Source organism: Canis aureus, chromosome 25 (assembly GCF_053574225.1).
Source record: "Canis aureus isolate CA01 chromosome 25, VMU_Caureus_v.1.0, whole genome shotgun sequence".
NCBI lineage: Eukaryota > Metazoa > Chordata > Mammalia > Carnivora > Canidae > Canis > Canis aureus.
In genome coordinates, this window is record NC_135635.1 from 31,358,213 (window position 1) to 31,379,725 (window position 21,513).

Consider the following 21,513-nt stretch of genomic DNA (forward strand, 5'->3'; position numbering starts at 1 on the left):
CCATTCCCAGCAGATTGTGGTTTTGAAGTACTATCATCACCGCCACCCAACCCCATCCCAAACCTCACCTCCCCAAAACATCCAGATGCTTCTAGAGCAGTAACTATTTGGGGCTGGAAATATACAAGATGAGCCCGGAAACCTTGTTATAGCAAAGAAGCTATCAAAAAGTGGATTAAAAGGATTCAGAAGCCAACATGTAGAGGCTCCTACTAGCCAAATACAGGGCAATTTGAGCTTCCATAAAGACATTTGAGTGGACGTAATGGGGACTGAAATTTCTTTTTTTTGCAGAAGGAAACAAACGCAAGTCTGGCCAAATGTCTGGATCCAGCTGACAATTTGTAGGGAATAGAGAAAAGATAATAAAGTGTCAAAGTGAAAAATCTAGACCGTGAGAAACTACAGCTCTGATACCTCAGGTTGTTCAAAAAAGAATTTGTGAGAAAAAGAAAGCGATGGAAGGAGAACTGCACATTAAGAGAGATTAACTTTTTTTGAGAGTTATTTATTTTAGAGAGAGAGACAGCAAGTGAGCAAGAGAGAGAAAGCATGGGGGTGGAGGAGAGAAGCAGAAGGAGAGAGAGAGAGAGAGAAAGAGAGAGGGAATCTCAAGCAGACTCCGTGCTGAGCATGGAGCCACATGCAGGGCTCAATCTCATGACCCTGAGATCATGACCTGAGCTGAAACCAACAGTCCCACACTTAACTGACTGAGCTATCCAACTGCCTCAAGAGAGATTTAAAAGACTTAAATTTTTAAAATACAGCAACCTAATTAACGTACAGTTTAAGGGTGCATTACTTTTCTAGAAAACTATGAAGTCATACAAAGAAGCCATTATTAATGGCTTCTAATAATAGAAGTGTATTATTATAGACTCAGGATGGCGGCTAGTTTGGGGAGGAGGAATGCTGAGATTGGATTAGGATCTAGGGAGTGGTTTCTGGCATAACTGGAAAAGTCCTATTCCTAATCCTGAGTAGGGGTTACAATAAACACATAGTTCACTAATCTATGTGTTTTTGTATGACTGTCTGTATCTGTGCTTTATTTTAAATAGAAATGTCACATAAACAAGTGATAAGTGCTAAATAAATGTTACCAATACTTAAAATTAAACGGAAAACATCTTTAAATGTCCTAACATTATAATAAGCAACTAAGCAATAGAAAAGAGAGATTCAAGATGAAGAAGTTCTAAGAGTCTCAGGAAATACCTAGATTTGGCTCTAGTCTTCGGAACAGACTCTAGCAAAGACAGGAAATTAAAAATTTCATCTTTGGTTTTCTCCTGGGTCAGAAAGAGAAGTTGCAATATCTGCTCAGAATTAGAGCTTTCCTAAGAATGGAAAAATTAAGTACCCAAAGCAACAGAAATAAAAGGGGAATAACCTTTGGAAGAATCGGGATAAGAAAATGAAAACCCTAGTGAAGGATGTTTTGGTGCCAAAAAGCATGGATGTGTAGCTACAATAGTGAGGAATCGACCCTCTCTGTGTAAGAGGACAAAGACACTCGTTCTGGCCCATGCAAGCCAACTCAGCCCTCCCAGATTCTCTGGTTACCATTTTACATTTTTTTGTAATTCATGGGAGTCTAGCACTGAACTAGAACCAAGGCCCTTAGCTCAATTCTCCCTGAAATGTTTTAGCTCTTGAAAAAGTACCCACTTGTCTATCTAGAAACAATAAGTGGCACAGAATGTCTCCTGTCAGGCTCCAGAGCAGGCCAACTCTGGCGGAGAACTGCGCATGCATGAGGTTTGTAGGACGTTGCTTGTGGAGACCAACAGCTGGGAGGGAGCGGAAGAATTGGGTAGAGCCAAGAATGGGACTGTGATAAGGCAAAACACAGACCTCAGACAATCCTAGGGAAAGGCCTGGAGCCGGGATGGCCACTCAAAGCTGTTTCATCTTGAGGCGAGGGGCATGGGCTCTATTACCACCACCACTGACCCTGCCACTGACCCTGAATGTGGGCTGCTCCTGGGGAAGTGGCAGGGCCTGAGGCTAAATGGCTCTCTCCTCCCTTGAGGGTAATTCCCTGAGGGTCCCTCAGCTAAGAGCTGTCAGCCACCAATATGCCCCCGTGATAGGACAGGAGTGCCTCAGTCTTAAGGGGAGCTGGACAGCTTGGTGGAGCATCCACCAGAGAGAGAACAATTCAACCTCCTCACTGCAAGTCATGTGTCAGGGACACTGTTTCTACAAGCTTGCATCTCACCTTGCCCCTCCAGTAGCTTTTGGTCTTATGTTTTTGTTTTTGTTTTTTAAAGATTTTATTTATGTGAGAGAGAGAGTGAGCGAGAGAGACAAGGAGCAGGAGGAGGGACAGAGGGAGAAGCCGACTTCCTGCTTAGCCAGGAGCCTGACAACATCTGGCTTGATTCTGAGACTCCAGGATCATGACCTGAGCTGAAATGCAGATGCTTAAGCAACTGAGCCACCCAGGTGCCCTGGTCTTATGTTTTGAAGAAGAGTTCTGCTTCAAAGTTCCAAAGATGCCTAGGAATTTGGCCTTTAAAGAATTTCCTTTGTGTGTTGAAATTCAATTTATGTGAAGACTTGCATTTCTAAGATCACAACATTCTCATTCACTCATTCGACCAATATTTTTTAAATGCTTTCTAGGTGCCAAGCCTTGGAAATAGAACAGAGTCCCCTATTGGCTAAAGCTTACTATCATTCGGTGTGGTTCAATCTTGCATAATGATGACATTCTGCATAGGTTCAGAGTAATCTCCCATTTCACTTCCATTCTGGGGTTGAATGCTACAGAAGATAATTGTGTCATTCCTGAAAAATCTATAACACTTCAAGATTTTTCTGTGACATTTCTTCTCTGAGCTAAGTAGCTTCTTCGACTTGTTATCTCTTTGAGATTGTAGCCAGATGAATGAGGCAGGGGCTTTAGATAGCAATTCAAGATAGTGTTCCTGACACCTTTATAATGATCAAGCTTCACACTCTGGGACATTTGGAAGCAAATCACACCACCTATGTTTGCAATCACTTGGTATCATTCATTTTCTTGTATAAATGCATGGAACATGTTTTGGGATATAATTCTCCATAGATCTTTCACATCTCTGAATGTTTAAAAGCTAAATCTAGTATTTAAGCAATGGAACGTATTTCTTACTTTGTGTTATTATTATAATTATTATTACAATTAGGTTGCTTTATTTTCTAACTATTTGCATATAAACCTCATTCTTTAAGGCCTCCCTCAATATCCTGCCCTATCAATTATTTCTTCTTTTCATGTGTCATTTCAATCATTTGCTCTTCACAAGCCAATAAATAAGCCAATAAATAAATAAATAAGCTCAGCCAATAAATATTAAACACACTCAAATTTCCTTCACCTTAAAAAAAAAAAAAAAAAAAAAAAAAACCTCCTTCCTCAACTTGTGCTCCTCTTGGATTTATTGCTTTATCTCTTTTCTTCTTTGTTCAGTCAACTATCTTGAATGAGAAGTCTTCACCTACTTTGTCCATTTACTCACTTCCCCGTTTATTTCTCAATCTTTTGATATTTGGATATCACCAGAACCGCTCAACTAGAATTCCTCTTGGTAAGTTTGCTGGTCACTAGTGATTTTTCACTGCTGTGATAGTAAATCCTATGTATTGGCTTGCCTGGGCCATGGGATGCCCAGATATTTGGTTAAACATCATTCTCAGTACGTCTGTGAGGTTGTTTCTGGATGAGATTAGCATTTGAACTGGTAGACTGAGAGTAAAGGAGATTGTCCTCCCCAAGTGGCCGGGCCTCATCCAATCCACTGAAGTCCTGCACAGAACAAAAAACCTGAGTAAGAAAGAATTCTCTTTCTCTGCCTGTCTTGAACTGGGACATCCATCTTCTCCTGCCTTCAGACTCCGACTGGACCGGCACACCTGGGTCTCCAGCTTGATAGCTACAGATCTTAGTACTTCCCAGCCTTGAGAGCTACATCAGCCAATTTCATATAATAAATCTCTTTATACTTATTTATATATAAATGTTTTTACTTAACTTTTAAATACCTTTATATATACCCTAGTAGTTTTGTGTTCCTGGAGAATGACAATGAATACAATCATGGGGTATAACATTTCTCCTTTTTTTATGACCTAGGTGGTTGTTCATCAAACTCTTCCTCTTCAAACTTTTCCTCCCTTAGCATTTCCACAACCCTTTCTGCTAGTTCTCTTACCTCTCTGACTCCAAATCATTGGCTGTCCTCCTCTCAAATGTTCACTAAATTTGAAATTTTAAAGCACTTTCCTCCCCTTCATCCCTACTATGTGCCCCTGAGGAATTTTTACCACCACACTCAGTTTAATTACCATGTGTTTGTTTTTTCTCCAGTCTTCACCTTTGCAAATATTTATCCTCCACACACATTCTTCTTCCGATTGTTTCTAGGTGTTTCTACCTGGACATGTGTATGCACTTCAGACTCAACACATTCAAAGCTATGCACGTTATTCTCATAGTCGTCATCATAATCATCCAGTCATTTAACCCAAATCTCAAAGTGACTTCAACCCTTCTTTTCTTTAGCACTACCTTACACTGAGGGGTTACCAAATCTTACTACTTTACCCAATGGAATCAATTAGATTCATCCCTTGTTCCCCACTGTTCTGCCTTATCTCTGATCTTTTATGCCCACAACCTTCCAGCTCCTAGTATACCTTCCTACCTCCTGTCTCTCTCTACTCACAACACTGCCAACAGAGATGTTACTCTAAACAAACACATGACAGTGTCCTTCCCCTGCTTGAATGTCTACTAACATTTCCCCCAGAGGTAAAAGGACAAAATAAGAATATGCATTCTGACTCAAACTTGCTTTTCCAGCTCATCTCTCACTCCACTCCACCAGACCCTCCACATGCAACCAAAACAAGTATTCATGACCATTGCTCTTTCATGGTGACTCTGGAATCCCTCTGCCAAGTTATTCACCACCTGGTGAACTTCTATTTATCTATCTTTCAAGGTTCTCACACTGAAATGTCACTTTATCTGAGTAGGTTTTCTCAACACCTTCAGGCATGAACAATCACTGCTTTTCAATTTCCCACATACTTGAAACATTCTCTGGCTCTTTTGCCATGATTAACTTACATGTTGGCATCCTCCATTCTCTTAGAAGCTCCCTCAGAGTAGGGACTACATTCTATTTACTTTTTTGCTTCCAGCATAAATGTGGTCCTTTGAGCCACAATTAATAGAAGAGACTCAATAAGTGCTAAATGTTATTGTGTTGGGGCACCTGGGTGGTGCAGTGTGTTAAGTGCCTGACTCTTGGTTTCAGCTCAGGTCATGATATCAGAGTCATGAGAACGAGCCTTGCATTGGGCTCTGTGCTCAGTGCAGAATCTCTTGAGAGTCTCTGTCCCTCTCCCTCTGCCCCTCCTACTCATAATTTAGGGAATATATTTTATATAGAAAAAGGGTTTCCAGGATGCCTCAAATTTCACTAAAATCAGAAAGAAACACAGAACTGGAACCTTCAACCAAAAAGTTAGATATTTATTTAAATTACCTATGGCTTTTAGTTATTATTAATATACAGAGATTTTAGGAATCTTAGTAACTGTATTAATGAACACTTGAAGATGTAATTTTGATCCTTTATGATACTGGTCTCCTAGTGTGCCTACCTCCTGTCCTTCCCTCCTCTAGTCATAGCATCCTTAGGTGCACATCCTTATTTGGCCTGTATATCTGTTGGAAGACAACATTTGTTCTCTTTGATAAGAAGCAAACATTTTATCAGACTTTGTAAAACTTAATGAAGTGTGGGAGGTAGCCTACAATTGTTCTGTGATACCACTTTATGAGAGCACAATGGCAGGAGAGCTGCAGAGTAGCACCCCTTGGGGAATTGCTCAGCACTAATGAGGGAGAGATAGAAGATCTGGAGGAGGAGCAGAGAAGCTGGGAATCTTGGTGGGCTTCGTGGTGCATTGTGGGTGCCTCATGGCTGCTCCACTCTTCTAGTTGCCATTTGACTCTAGAGAAGAGGATCAGCAAAGACTCTCCTAAGATTTCCTGGAACAATCCTCTATCCCTTCCTGGTTTTCTGTCCAGTGAGTACCAACAGGGCTATCTCTCGAGTTAGGTTAAACTGTATGTCAACCCCAATCTCCATTACCATCACCACCTGGAACACTAGGCACAGCCTATGGCAAAGATCACACTTCCTATACCCTCTGCATCCTTATGGGCAAGACCTAGTCATAGTGGTAGTAAGGGTGCTTTTTAGATTTAAAGTCATCAGCTGTTTCCAGAAGATGACTATGTAAGGAGATCATCCTTAGTCACATCTAAGAGCAAATTAGTCTAGATGTAAAAATGGCTTTCTTTTGCAGAGAAGCAAAATTCTTCTATGGAATTTATTTTAGAGCAGTGTTAATTAATCCCTAGAGCTAGACAAGGGTGTTGTTTCATGCTGTTCCTGAGAAAGAGACTATCTCAGGGCACCAGCATTTCATTTCCAGCCTCTGAAATTCAAAAGCTCTCTGGAGGAGGCCTGCACAGTTGCATACTGGCTGCCACCTCTGGGCAGAGCTTAGAGAAGCATCTTCTCTACTTCTTTTTTTTTTTTCCTCTCTACTTCTCTTGAGCAGCTCAGTAGATACATCTCAAAATGGATAGAAATATAATAGGGGCAGGAACGGATGTACATAGAGCAGTACAGGAATTCCAGAATGTGAGAACACTGAACAAGTGTATGGGCTCTGAACAAATCAACACATGTATGCCTAACTTCCATTCTTTTTTCTTTATCCCATGGAATTAGAGGAGGATATTTCATAGTTACAGAGGATACAAAATTTCAGAGTCATAGCCTTAGGGACAAATGCACAAAATTTCCTTGTGTTTCATGATATTACAGTACAGAGGCCAACTGTAGCTATAGAAATATCCAACTGCACTTTGGTCAGGGGGCTCTTTAGGGGAGGAGAGAGAAGATAAGAATCCCTTAATATAGCTCTTTGTGGGAAAAGACAAGAGAATATGATGAAAACTCATAAAGACAAAAGTGTCAATTCATGCAAACCAATATTATTTGTAAGTTAGAAAAAGAGGAAGTGGCCATGGAGTTAAATTTTGAAAGATGAATAAGTACCCAGATGAGGAAGAGCATTTCAGGACATAGAGAACAGCATGAGGGAAAGTGGAGAAGGGTGAGTGAGGAAGCCAGGAGCATTCATATTCGTATTGGTGATGAGGGATAGTTGCAGAGAATGAGTTATCAGGGGAGACAAACCGGGACCAAGTCACTTAGAACCTCTTTGCCATACTGAAGACTTCCCTTTGCCATGACAACTCAGGCAGTAGGAACTCAGGCCATCTATAACACGCTGAACTGAAACAAAACTAGTGGTCACAGAAATTTAATAATAAAGAAACAATATGCTGTAGTCAAACAGGAGAGAGCCACATCTTTGCAAGGGAGTATATAAAAACCCACCTCTCCATTGCCCAAGAACCAGCCTGTTCAGAGGTTCCAGTCCCAGAGCCGACATTTATTCACTACATGAGCAAGTCACCTAATGTCTCTGAAACTTCTTCATCCTCCAAAGTGGGGATATTTATATCTATTTTACAACATCATCTTGACAGTGAAATGAGCCTCTATCATAGGTGAAGGCATTTATAACAGTGCCTGGCATATAATTATTCAGTAAATGCTATTTTCTTTTTTCCCTTCTTCTTTTCTCCTTGTACATTTTTATATGTTACCGTAACCCACTGAAATGAATTTCTACCCCTCCGCCCATTCAAATCTTACTTGACTTGTTTATTCGCTTATTCATTAGTCCATTCATTCAGCAATGGTTATTGAGTGCTTGTCATGTACCAAGAAATGTGATGAAGCTGAAGATGAATATGGCAGTGCCTACTCTATTGGAAAGGAGAAATAAATACACAAAGGCAATGTAAGAATAATATGAAATCTTCCTTGACTACTCCAGTTGTAAGTGATCAATCATTTCTCTGATTCCTTATGCCACTTTCATCACTTACGGCAAAATTACCTTGTAATGTAGTTAACTTTTCAAGTGGTTGTGATTCATCTCCCCAACCAGATGTAAGTTCCATAAGGATGGGCACCATATCTCATTGCTCTTGCAATCTCTTCAGTGCCTTGATCATAAGAATTTAATAAACACATGCTAATGATGGTGATGAGCTAAAGAGGCAGGACCTTCTTCACTCATGCATTTATGCAAGGAAATTCCTATCATTAACAAACTAACACTCTACTCCCCTTTTATTGTCTTCTCATAGAATTGATATGAAAGGAAACAAGGCATGCTCTGTAAGTTTTCATTCATAAGACTGCTGTGTCATTTCCCATCCCCTACAAATGGGCTTATTCCTAAACTTCAACCTTTCTGAGTCTTCAGTCCTGCCATGCCCCATTTACCTTCTGCAGATGGATGATCTGGCTATTTCTTTCACAGAAAAAGCAAAGCTCCTTGAATGAACATTTCTCAGACTTTCACCTGTTCTTCACCTACATGCTTATTTATATTCCAACCTCTTATCTCCTCCCCCCCTTCATTCTTGCTTAACATCACAATCTTCATCTCTTCACTGGATCTAATTTTCTCCCAACTTCAGATGAATCTTGCTTCCTCACTAATCTGTTCCTATCCCATGCCCAATCCTCATAATGCTAAGCCTTTCTCTACTGTCTCCTTGCTCTTAGCAAATAAGCATGTTTTAGTGTCTCCAATTAAAGAATAAGAAGGAGAAGAGAGGAGAGAGGAGACGATGAAGAAAACAAAGCATTCCTTGACTGATCCCCCTCCACCAACTGCCTTATCTCTGCCCTGCCTCCATAGTCAGGTTTAGTTTGGGCGTAGATAGCATTTTTAATGACTTTCCCCAAAATTAAAAAGAATGAATGCTGTCTCAATGCAGACATCTTAGAAAACACACTACATAAGTGGTTTTTATGTCTGTACATTTTTTTTAGTATAACTTTAGAGGAGGAATTTTTTTAAAGGTTTTATTTATTTATTAATGAAAGACACAGAAAGAGAGAAGCAGAAACATGGGCAGAGGGAGAAGCAGGCTCCCTGCAGGAAGCCTGATATGAGACTCAATCCCAGGACCCCAGGATCACAATCGAGCCGAAGGCAGATGCTCAACCACTGAGCCACCCAGGTGCCCCTAAGGGAGGAATTTGTTTTCATCATATGACTAGATCATGAATTACTTAACTGGTGCCTTATAATTGAACATCAAAGGTATTTCCAATTTTTTATCATTATAAATAATGCTGTGATTAGTACATGTCTATACACTTTTGTGCATATCTCTGATAATTTCCTTAGTGACAAAGTGTGATTTTTTTTTGGCCAGAGACCACATTTTGGAGGGGCTTAAAAGAGTCACAGATAACTTGCCTTCAAAGACTGCATTTAGCATTTACACTTCTCTGCCTGACATTCACTCTTCAATTCACTGAAATCTGATTTCCTGAATCTGTTTGAATCGTTCTCCAGGTTCCAATTTCTAGATTGACTGCACTAACCCCAAAGCATTTGACACCACTGACAATTCCCTCCCACCTATCACAAAATGTTCTCCTCTCTTGGTTTCTGTCACATCACTGTCCCTTGGTTTCTTTCCTGCCTTTCTGTGCCCCACTTCCCAATCCCATTTTTTCTGCACTGCCTATGTTGCCCATTAAAATTTTTATACCTTCCTTGAACTTCTTTTCAGTATATTTGATCTTCCTGGTCAATCTCATCCAACAAAATGTTAAACTACCACCTAGAGACTATAACTCCAAAATCTCTACCTCTAGTTTAGAAATGTCCCTCTTTAGCTCCAGGCTATCCAACCACCAACTGGATGTTGCCTTCAAACTTGATGGTTCCAAACTTGAACTCATTATCTTTCCCCCTAGATGTGAAGCTTTGCCTGCCTTTTGTATCTCAGTTATGATGACTCTTACTTGCCCAAACTAGAAATCTTGGAGACATCCATCCTCACTAAATCCTACAGTTTTTTCCTAGAGTTCTCCTTTCTTTTGAACTGGACTTAGCATAACCTATGATAAACTAATTTATATAGCACTTTATACTTTGAACTATGATCAATCTTTTTTTTACATATATATATATATATATATATATATAAAACTTGTTATTCCGTAGCTTTTAGGTCTGTGTCATGTCTCCATGGAGAACTGGGATTGTGTCACTAATCCTTCACACCAAAGTTCCTTTTTGGTATGAAGGAAGGTAAAAAATAATAAATTGTTTACACTCAATAAATGTTTGTTGAATTGAATAAATAAACAAATCATTACTGCCCCTTACTAAAATGCTGAAGCAGGAGATAAGTCTTTGGATCCTGTTTTCCTTTCCTGCATCTCTTCTATTATTCCTTCCTCTCCCAAGGCATTCAGGCCTTTCATATCGACCAGTCTTTTCTATGAAAGAGGAACAAAATGATCTGATAAAAACTTTTACTGTGAGATGCATCATATCTCTCCCAGGAATATTTGCATGTTGAGAGGTCAGGGGATAGCACAATTTAACAAAGGCAAATGAATGAGAAGTAGATGAAAATTTGGGATTCATCAGAGGATGTTTGCAACCATGTCATGTTGCATGTGTATAGCAGACAGAATTTTTACATGATATAGAATTATTTTGATTTGAAAAATATGTTAGGGTAGATTCCAGCATTTGTCATGCACTATATAGAAGCCACAGCCTTAGCTCTTCTCCTCAGTTGCCAACTTGCTGACACGGTGTGTGTTGTGGAAGTCAGTGGAGAGGAAGTCCCTCCCTAAGGGATAAAAACAAAGCCATAATACCATTGTCTAAAATGGTCCTTGTGGTACATGGTTTTTATGTCAATAAGCCACATATCTCAATCTCAAAAACTATCTTCCTTTATTCAACAGTTTAAAGGAGGAAAAAAAACTTTCAGACATGCTAATTCTATGCACAGTTCTTATATTAAGTCATTACAATCCCTTCTTAAATCTTTCCAGCCTTTAAGTGGATTTAAAAGAAAAGTGCAGGGCAGTTGTGTTTCAAGAATTATATAATACCAAGTTGGCTTAGTCTGTTTTTTTTTTTTTTTTTCAAACTAGCAGTGGTCCTCAGCTCTATGTGGAAAATAATGTGCTCACAGTAATGCTGGTTGGCACAGCAGTCTCCCATTTTTTCAGGCTGCAGGATTCCTCATTACACACAGCTAAAATGATGTTTTACATTGACACACTGGGCTCTACCAAACATCCCCACATTCATGCAATACATCGTTTCATTGGTGAGAAAGGAAGAAATTTCAGGGTGGGATCAGGGCAGCAAGAGACTGGTCTTTGAAGAGTTATGACATTATTTCATAAACTGCACATCTCAATCCAAAGATATTTTGCACTGCAGACACTATCAATCTCAGTCCACTTTTTTTCATATCTGCTAAAATAATATTTTCTTTTATTCCTATGAAGACATTACCATGAAAAAATTGAAGTGTGCCCATTCTGTTAAATAGTAATGCTTCATTTCCCTGGCATCTACACCTGCCATTGTTGCTTTCTGAACCAGTAATATCTGACAAATGGCACAACTGAAGGCTTATTTCTGTTATCCTCATGAATAAGATGTGTTAAGAAGGCAAACACAATTCTGCTTCTTCTCCTCCTTTTTACTTCTCCACAGAAGTTATCTTTTCCAAGTACAATACTTCACTTATTTACCTGTTTAATATTTATTAAGTAACAATTGTGTGTAAGAAATTTATGTTCTTCACCATTATTCAATTCTCTGCTAGGGCTATTTTTTTTTTCTTTTGGTGTTTCTTGTTGGTGTTGTAGTAGTGGTAGTCATAGTGAAATTCCAACAGGTGGTCAAGAATGACAAAGAGACATCCACTTCCAGTCAAGATGAAGAACAGTAACCATTATCCCTCTGGACCAAAACAACCTAAAAAAAAAGACAAAATATATCAAAGGAGTGGTTTTCAGAAATTGAACATCAGAAAATTAAGGACAACAATCACTGAGAGACAAGAAAGAAACGAGGTGAACATTATGAATGCCCCAGCTTCCTAACTGAGGAGAGTTTCCAGGCTGTAGCACAATAAGAAGAACCCAAGTAGATCCCAGAGGTGTTCTTGAGAAAACAGAGTCAGAAGTCTAGGTAAGCCATGGAAGCTCAAATTCACAGGGTAAAAGGGGCTGTGAGCAGCACTGTGGAGATCTATGGTGGGTCTCCCTGGAGTATAAAAGAATTCTATGCCATAATAGAATTCCACCCAGAAATCGAACAGGTGGTGGGATTAGCAGACAAGGACACTGCAATAGTTATTGTAACCATTTGATATGTTTACTAAGTTAAAGGAAAGATTGAACATGTTAAGTAGAGACGTGAAAATATATAAAAGGTGCAAATCAAGCTTCTAGGAATGAAACTATAATATCTGAAATGAAAAATGCCTCTTATGGGAACAGTAACAGATTAGATACTGCAGATAAAAATATTGAATTTTCAGACATAGAATTAGAAACCATCCAAAAAGAAATACAGAAAGAAAAACATTGGGGGGAAAAATGAGAAGATCTTCTGGGAGTTGTGGAACATCTTCAAGTGGCTTAATATGCATATAATTGGTATCCATAAAAGAGAGTGGACAGATAAAATATTTAAAAGTATAATGATCAAATTTTTTCTAAATTTGATGAAAACTATAAACCCATGAATCCTAGAAGCTCAACAAGTCCCAAGCACAATAAAACACATGAAGAAAACTACACCAAGGAACATCATAATTAGGATGCTTAAAACCAGTAGTAAACAGAAAAATTGGTTAGGGAGCAAAAAGTCACATTATATACAGAAGAACAAAGATGAGGAGGATAATTGACTTCTCACTGGAAACAAGACAACTGAGAAGATAGTGGAGCAGCATCTTTAAAGTACTGGAAGAATAAAACTATCAACCTCGGATTTTATATCCAATAAAAAACTCTTTCATAGCGAAGGCAAAATATTTTTTTAAAGCACAAGCAGAAATAATGCATTAGAAACTATGAAAAATAAACTTTTTTCTTATTATTTAACTCCCCCTGAAGGATAATTAGTATACAACATAAAAATAATAAAAATGTATTGAATAGATTTTAAACATCATTAGTAGTTAGAGAAATGTAAATTAAAACCACAATGAAATACTATCAAACACCTATTAAAATCGGATGTCTAGGTGGCTCAGTTGGTTAAGTGTCTGCCTTGGGCTCAGGTCATGATCCCAGGGTTCTGGGATGGAGTCCCATGTCAGGCTCCCCGCTCAGGGGGCAGTCTGTTTCTCCCACTTCTTACTACTTGTGCTCTCTAGCTATCTCTGTCTCTGTCTCTCTCTCTCTCAAATACATAAATAAAATCTTTTTAAAAATTCTCTAAAATTAAAAATACTAATGATGTGAAGCAACTAGAACTCTCATGTCCTACTGGATAAAATGTACAGTGGAACAACCACTATATAAAACAGTTTAACAATTTCTCAAAAAGTTAAACACATACCTAGCAGCCTCCATGAGCAGCAAGTGTTTCAGTAAATGAAAGCCTTCCAAATCACCATCCAGTAGACCTGCAACCATCCATAATGACAGGTGAGTAGTTGAAAGTGAGGAGAATTAGTCATTCTCTTTCTAACCCAAAGTAAAAGGCTTAGAGAGATACCAATTGAGAGAAATCCATTTTTGCCCATAAAACAGATTCTATTCCACCTAGCGGTACTATTACCTTTGGGAGACAAACCCAAATTTTCATGATAAAAAAAAGGATATTATTTTGGATCCTATTATAAAAGTCTTACAGAAATAGCTATAACACAACTGTATAATAATAAGCCTAAAGGAGTATGATAATCATACATTGTATAGCAGGGCTTTCAAGTTCAACATCTGAAGCAATAATCATTTTTTAATTACTATAATTTATTTTACATATAAATAAGCAATTTTAACAGCAAAATATTTTTTAATTAGCTACACACAGAAACTATGCAGATTAGCTTAAGCCCCTATTTTCCCAAACTCAAGAGATATCTGAAAGCCTTGCCAAAACTCAGACATTGTCTTTGGTAAGTCCAGCATTTCCTCATGTTGAAAAAATCAATCACTGGGCCCTAGCAGAAACAAACTACTCTAAAATATCACTTCTCTACTCTCTTTTAACTTTTTTAAGCACAAGATATATAGAAAACACGCACAAATAATAAGTATGCATCCTAGTGATCTATCTCAATGGGAACACATCCATCTAAGCACTCCTTAAGTTAAGAATGAGTACATTCCTAGACCTCAGTCCACTTGTGTCCCCTCCCAATCATAATCCTTGTAGGACTTTCCTGAAGTCATGGATATCCTGACATCTAATGACATCTAATCATGACACCATAGATTATTTTTTTCTATTTTTAAACTTTATATAAATGGAAAATTATACCATATGTTTTGTTTCTTCCCTCAACTTTTTCTTTGAAAACTTTTAAACTGTATTCATGTATGTCCTAAGAATACAGAAAAGTTGTAATATTGTATAAAAAAATACTCATATATCATTAACCTAGATTTACTAGTCACAAATATTTGGCCACCCTTCTCAATATATATTTCTCCCTTTTTATAGATTATAGATAGATGATAGATAGATAGATAGATAGATAGATAGATAGATGATAGATGATAGATAGATAGATAGATGATAGATAGATAGATTAGAAACTAAATTACAGATAGGGACATGACACCTCATTTTTAAATGCTTCACCATGTATGTCCTAAGAATAAAGCCATTCAACTACATAACCATAATATTATCACACTGAAGAAAATGAACAATAATTCCATAATATCTACCATCCAATTCATATATAATTTTCCTCAATTTTGCCAAAAATGATTTTCATATACTCTTTTTCTAAGCAATATTCAATCAGGTCTCACTTATTACAGTTGGTTGTTAATTATCTCTTTGGTCTCTTTTAATATACCATCTAATCCCTGCTTCTTTTTTTTTCCCCCATGACACTACCTTTTTGAAAAATCCGGACCAATCTGTCTTCTACAGTATCCCACACTCTGGACTCGTCTGTTTCTCTATGGTGTCATTTAACATGTGCCTCCAGTCCCTGTATTTCCTCTATGATTAGGTCTACAGCCTCAGTGAATTCAGGTTAAATATTTTGGGCAAGAAGACTACATAGAAGTATACCCATCTATCCAATATACTCTCATATTCCTTCCTTCCATATAATTTCCCTCCCCAATTCTTTGGGGCTATTTTCAAGAAGAGCAGCAGTTAACCCCATTTAGTAAAACTACAGATATTCACAGAAAATGTGGAATAAAAGCCACATTTGCCAGTCAGTGTGCATGCGGTTGGACTCAGATGGCTGCAGCGTCATTTTCACTGAGGTCTTGTCTCCCTGACCCTCATGATGACAAAATAGAATCTTGAATTTCATGTAAAAGGGACAGCATACTTCTTAGTATTATTTCAGAGAGAAGTAGCCAAGTCTGCTTTTGCAGATACTATTTATTAAAGACAAATATTTCCCACTGCATTTCATGTCTATCAGAATCAAAAAAGGCAAAGAAAGAGAAGTGAAGTGGAATTAGAGACTTAGCAGGGGAAAGATGATAGTATTAGAGAGGTGGCTTTCAAATATTTCAGACCATGACTTAGCACCATGTATACACAAGCATGTATACAAAAATATTTACATGTATGTATATATATGTATATGACAATACTTACCCTTACTATGTGTGAAGGAACCCAAATATTTTAAATCCTACTTTGTTGTCTATCTTTTTAAATAAAAGATTTTGTGTTTTATTTATAAAATTCTTTTTACTCCCAACAATTCATGTCCTGGAGTTGGGGAAAAATGCATTAGGCTAGATAGGCTGTGTTTAGCAAAGAAATGAGGAACTGGATTAACAAAAACCGTATACCTGAGTAGAGAATTATCTGTTTCATTTTAATTATTCAAACCAATTGTCTCCTTCAGCTATAGAATTATATAAAGACCAATTAGAGTTTAAAAAAAAAACACTTGAGTTTGAATTCTTGCCTGTTTTCAGCCATAGTACCTTGAATAGGTCCCTTAGATTTTCTGGGATTATATTCCTCCTCTGTGAAACAATATCAACAAGTTTCCTGAATTGTTGTAGAGGTTAAGGCAGAAAGGGAATGTGAAAGGCCTACCACAAAGCAACAAGTGAATACTGTGTTATGGTTCTGGGGAGTGAGCACAAAGGTCACAGCACAAATTCCCTTTTGATTGAAGAAATCAGAGTAAGTAAACCATGTGAGCTTTTGGAATCATTTTAGAGTGCGCTTCATTGCCCTGATAAACCATCAGTTCTCTGTTTCAGACCATCTGCAGAAGAGTGGGTCAGACAGTGAGAAGCACCGGATGAAAAAGATCTCAGTATGTACCTACATCCTCTCAGAATGATGCATTTATCGGATCAAGAAATGGTGGAAATTGGCACAAATGACCAGCACAGATGATGTGAACTTCCTGCCATGAAAAGAGGACCTAAAAGCCAGTAAAATGGTTTAAATTTGTGCTGGTTTATTCCTCTAAGCGGATGTGTCTCGCTTATCATTTGTTTTAATTATTCCTGATGTGTTGCCTATCACATCACAGGCTTCTTCAAAGGGAAAGGAATAAGCAGTTGTCATAACAACAAAGCTCTTCATTACCCTGGGAACCTTCGACAGCTTTATTTAAAATGAAGGAGAAAAAAGAACCCTAACCAATTAGCTTTATCAGTCTGATTCATGTTCTTAAACTGATAACAGTGTTTCCTGAAGAACTTACAATTTGATGGGGACTGTGTCATGAATATTTATGGTAACATAAAACTCGGGAAAAAATTGGCTAGCTAATTATCACTTGGAAGGTGTTTCTGGTCAAATTCCTGCCCAGTGATCCATTTGATTTTTTTTAAATCACTTTTATTAAACAAATCAAAGAATTAGTGGGATTTTTGCCAATAACTATCCATTGGTTCAGAAACAGCAATGAGATCTATTTAGGTTTAAACTTTACAGCCAAGGCTTCACCTTCAGCTAATTTGATTTGCGTTAATTTTGCATTCAGTTAAACTAGAAATGTTCTTGCCTGCCTCTACCCTTCCTTCTCTGTGCCAGAGATATAGCCCAAGTCCCTAGAGAGTTTTAATTCTGCCCTTCTCTGCAGAATTAAAAAAGCAGATGTTTTCTTCTGGCTGCAGGAGATAAGACTGAGAAGTAATTATTGTTCTGGTCCCAAATCCCACAGGTGTTTTCATTCCTGCCCTGTGACCACAGGAAAAATAAACAGTAAATCTGAGAAGGTCTAGTTGGGGTGCTCTTCAAGTTCAGATCTGAAGCCAAATGTTTGAATATCTCCTGCAAATGAAAAACTGCAGAAGTAGGCAAACTTTTTTGTAAAGAACTAGATACTAAATATTTTTCACTTTGTGGGACCTACGGTTTCTTTTGTAAGTACTCAGCACTGCCACAGTTGAGCGAAGCAGCCATAGACAATACATAAAACCAGTGGGTTTGGTCTGATTTGATCCAGCCATTGTTTGCTGACTCAGAAGGGTTCCCAAGAAATTAAATATCTACCACTAAAGGAACAAGTGCTTGAATTCTTTAAATAAACAAAAATGGAACACTTGGAAAGCATGCTCACAAAGGGTTTTCACATATTTTCATTTAGTCTGGAAATAAGGATTACTCTAAGAGGCAGGCATATCATATTTTTTTATCTTACACGTGAGAAAAGTAGTCTCAGGGTGCTCAGGTAACTTCCTTGCTTTTCAAGATCAAACAGCTGATCTCTTGATTTCAGTTTCAAGGATCTTTCTACCACATACCCAACTGTCTCATAAACAATGCACTCTATACAGATCAAACAGGAAAAAGTATGAATCATAACAGTTTCTAAATAATGCTCTATGGATGAGTGTAGTTAGTGCTCAAGAGCATGAAAGACAATTCATCAACACTCCTCAAGTTCTGTTGAGTCCCCCATGACACTAGCATTACGCCAAGCTGGGAATAACCACGAAGCCAGAAAATCCTGTGTCTTGCATCCCAGGTCATTTCAGGAATTAACCACACAGGCCCAGTTCATTCTAAACTGCCTGTTTCCCCATCTGAAACCAAAAAGAACTTCATCAATTTTTGGGGTGGCGTGCAAAGAAGGAAATGCACCCAGAAATGGTCCATACTGAATCAAATGCAGGAGCAGTTATCGATCAGGATTGGAACATAATTGAAGTTCACATATAGGAAAGGTTCTTGTTACCAAAGATTGTGCAGGCAGCTATTACTTAATTATGACAACTATACACAGTCAGGATATTGCATTAGGAAACACAGATGCACCATCTGTTAAGGAAACATGATTTAACTGATTTTTTTTTTTCACTAGACTTCAGCATTGGAAATATTAACTCTACACTGTTCAGCTCAAATGAAAGTCTCCATGAAAAATATTGCTGATGGGGCATCTCTAAATTATATCCTCCATATCCAATTCAGTTTAATTCTACAAGCATTTACTGAATGTCTCCTAAGTGTCAAGCACAGTAAAACAATGTCTGCCTTCAGGAAGTTTATACTGTTAGCAGTAAGAATAAAACACAGAAGATTCGAGACAGAATTTGGTGTAGAAAGGTTTATTATTACACAGATTCAGAGAAAAAGGAGATCGGAAGATAGAGAAGAGAGGTTTCATAAAGAAGAGGATCAAGGGAAATTTCACCATGAAGTGATGGGAAAAGAGGGGAAGCAGTTGTCTTGGCTTGTGAACTGTCATGCAAGGAAACTGGGGCATAAAATGGAATTGGGGGTTGGGGGATTTAGTTGGTTTAGTGTTTGTTACAGAGTTTACAAGTAGCAGTCCACAGGCCATATTCAGCCTGGAAACTTTTTATTTTCTTTGGGAGTTTGCAGCATTTTTCTTTTAATTCGAATCATGCTCACATTTGAAAGTGGGAAATTTCACATAAGAGTAATTTCAGGCTCCTCTTAAAGAATTGGTAGAGCTGGCAACCAAAGACACCATTACTGCAATGTCAACAACCAAAATTGTGTAAAGGCTGACCCATAGACAGGATGCGTTTGCATTCATTGGCCTGGTCTCCTCCAGATCCACTGAACTTACTTATGTTCCCTTGTTAGGCATTTGAATCTGCAGCAACTAATCCAGAAGAAACACAGGAAATATCTTCTAAGAACTTGAAACAATGTCAATATGATTAGGAAAGTGTTTAAAATTATTCTGTTCACTTCAGAAAGAAGTGACTATTAAGTTATAAGTCATGAATTACTGGAATAGGAAAAGTAGATTGAGTCATCTACACTGTGGAGAAGACTGGAAATTGAGCTGCCCATAAGCTGAAAATTATTTATTCAACTCAATAAACAATGATGAGCAATCAAAGTTTTTGCACAGAGGAGTGATATGATTGTACTACTTCTGGCTTCTTCAAAAGATGGTAATTCTGGCTAAAATAAATTTTAAAATATATATGCTTTGTTTCAGGAAATAAACAGGTTATTTTATGAACTATGTTGGAAATAAATGTACTGTGAACTACATTTATATTTTGATTTATAACTTGGTTGACCTCAGTTTGAATCATTTGCCGTATAAGTTTTTTTTCAGTGCTCTACATGAATTTCAAAACACTTCCCATAAACTCCAGCATAAATATATATGGAACCACAATCAATAAAATAGTTTTACAAGTTGTGTGTTTGCCTATAATTTTCCTTTTCTTTATATCACTTATAGGCAATTATTTCCAAATGGAAAATAATTCATAGTGAATATATTCTAGAGTATATATTTATTTATAAATAAAAGGTAATCATTTCTGAGATATATGTATTCTAAAATTCTTCACATTTGCTGTTGACTTTTTTTTTTGTGGTTCACTCTAAAATGCCAAAATGTCAGTTGATTAATAAAGAATGTAAAGTTATTTCTTTCATAACATTTATATATGCATAGTCAGCCTTTTGAATAAATAGGATTTGTACCAAGGACTGTTTTTATCCTATATTTAAAACATTCATGTGTTTAAATATATTCATATTATAAATTCAGTAATCTGTGTCTTATAAAATACAGTTCTCGCTTTTTTAAGTGAACAAGGTAAATTTATGTACTTCCTGGTGATAATTAAATTAGTTCAAGCTCTCTCACCTTTTCTAAGAAACTATGTCATTGAATGGACACATCTCAGCCCTTGGACTTTTTATTTTCCCCCATTTCTTTCTTCATTCTATTAGCTCTCCCCTCCTAAGGTTATTAGTCACTTCTGCCTTTAAGATAATATATTTATAAAATTTCAAACCCTGCACGTGGGCTGTTGAGCAGAAATAAGTCCAGCAGCGACTACTAGTTATCTATCAGCTAGGGTTATTTTTCATTTCTATTGCCACCAGAACCATTTGTTTTTTAGAACCATAGTCTCCTTAGTTTATTACAAATGAGCTTGAATTTGACAATTGTGTGTGAATTGCACACATTTGTATTTCTTGGATAGGGCCTGCCTGATGAGAAATTTTAAAATAATCTCCTTTTCAAGGTAAGGGATTTTTACTTAAGCCAACAAATGCTTATCCCTGACAACAGAACCACAAAAGGAGACTATAATTATTTTGATAATCATTGGGTTTCTGTAAGAGATACTCACACATATGCACATATTTAGGTGGTCGTTGTGCCATTCATACCTCATAAATCAATCTGGCAGCTCCTTATAATCACTTGTGCTTTTCACATCTGAATCTCCTTTGTTTTTCAACGTCTTCCTCATGCTGAAACCCTGAGATCATGTGTTTTATTCCAAAAGTGTTTCGCCAAGAAGATATAAACAGACTTGTCTATATTTTTTTGATCTATAATGTGATTTCTTTGTGTAGTCTACCTAAAGTCATATTGCTTTTTTTCCCCTGCACCCCCTTGCATTACATGTTCATATAAATTTGCTGCTGGTTATCACCCCAATCCATTTAGCATTACTACTTTCTAAGTTTTTCCTCCTGTATGAGTGTCTGTTTCACTTCATACTTCCCAAATACATTAGCTCCATTTATCAAAACATCACTGTTTGGAACAATTCTCTGTGTATCATTAGTCAGCACATTTTCTTTTAACATTTTATGCTCATACACACCCCAAGAGGAATTTGGTGATGATTTTGACAGCACCTCAAACAAATAATTGCATCAAATTTCAAAAATGTTACTGATACTGAATTTCTTTTATGTAGTCATTTGGGTCTCTAACTTATTTCTGCTGAAGTAATAAGTTCATCCGGTATTACTGAAATGACATGATTTCAACATCTTCATGATCTATAGACTAAAGCTATCTCTGTGTGAAAGAAGGAATCAAAAACTAAATTTTTCCCAACAGAGATTGATAATGTGATATGCTAA

General features: G+C 37.4%; 1 long non-coding RNA gene across 1 annotated transcript; it reads left to right on the forward strand.

Annotated features, from left to right (window-relative positions):
- The first annotated feature begins 5,875 nt into the window (after positions 1-5,875).
- Positions 5,876-16,648, forward strand: LOC144297156 (uncharacterized). Its single transcript, XR_013364251.1, has 2 exons — positions 5,876-6,093; positions 16,434-16,648. It is a non-coding gene; the product is annotated as an uncharacterized LOC144297156 (long non-coding RNA).
- Positions 16,649-21,513: the final 4,865 nt, after the last annotated feature.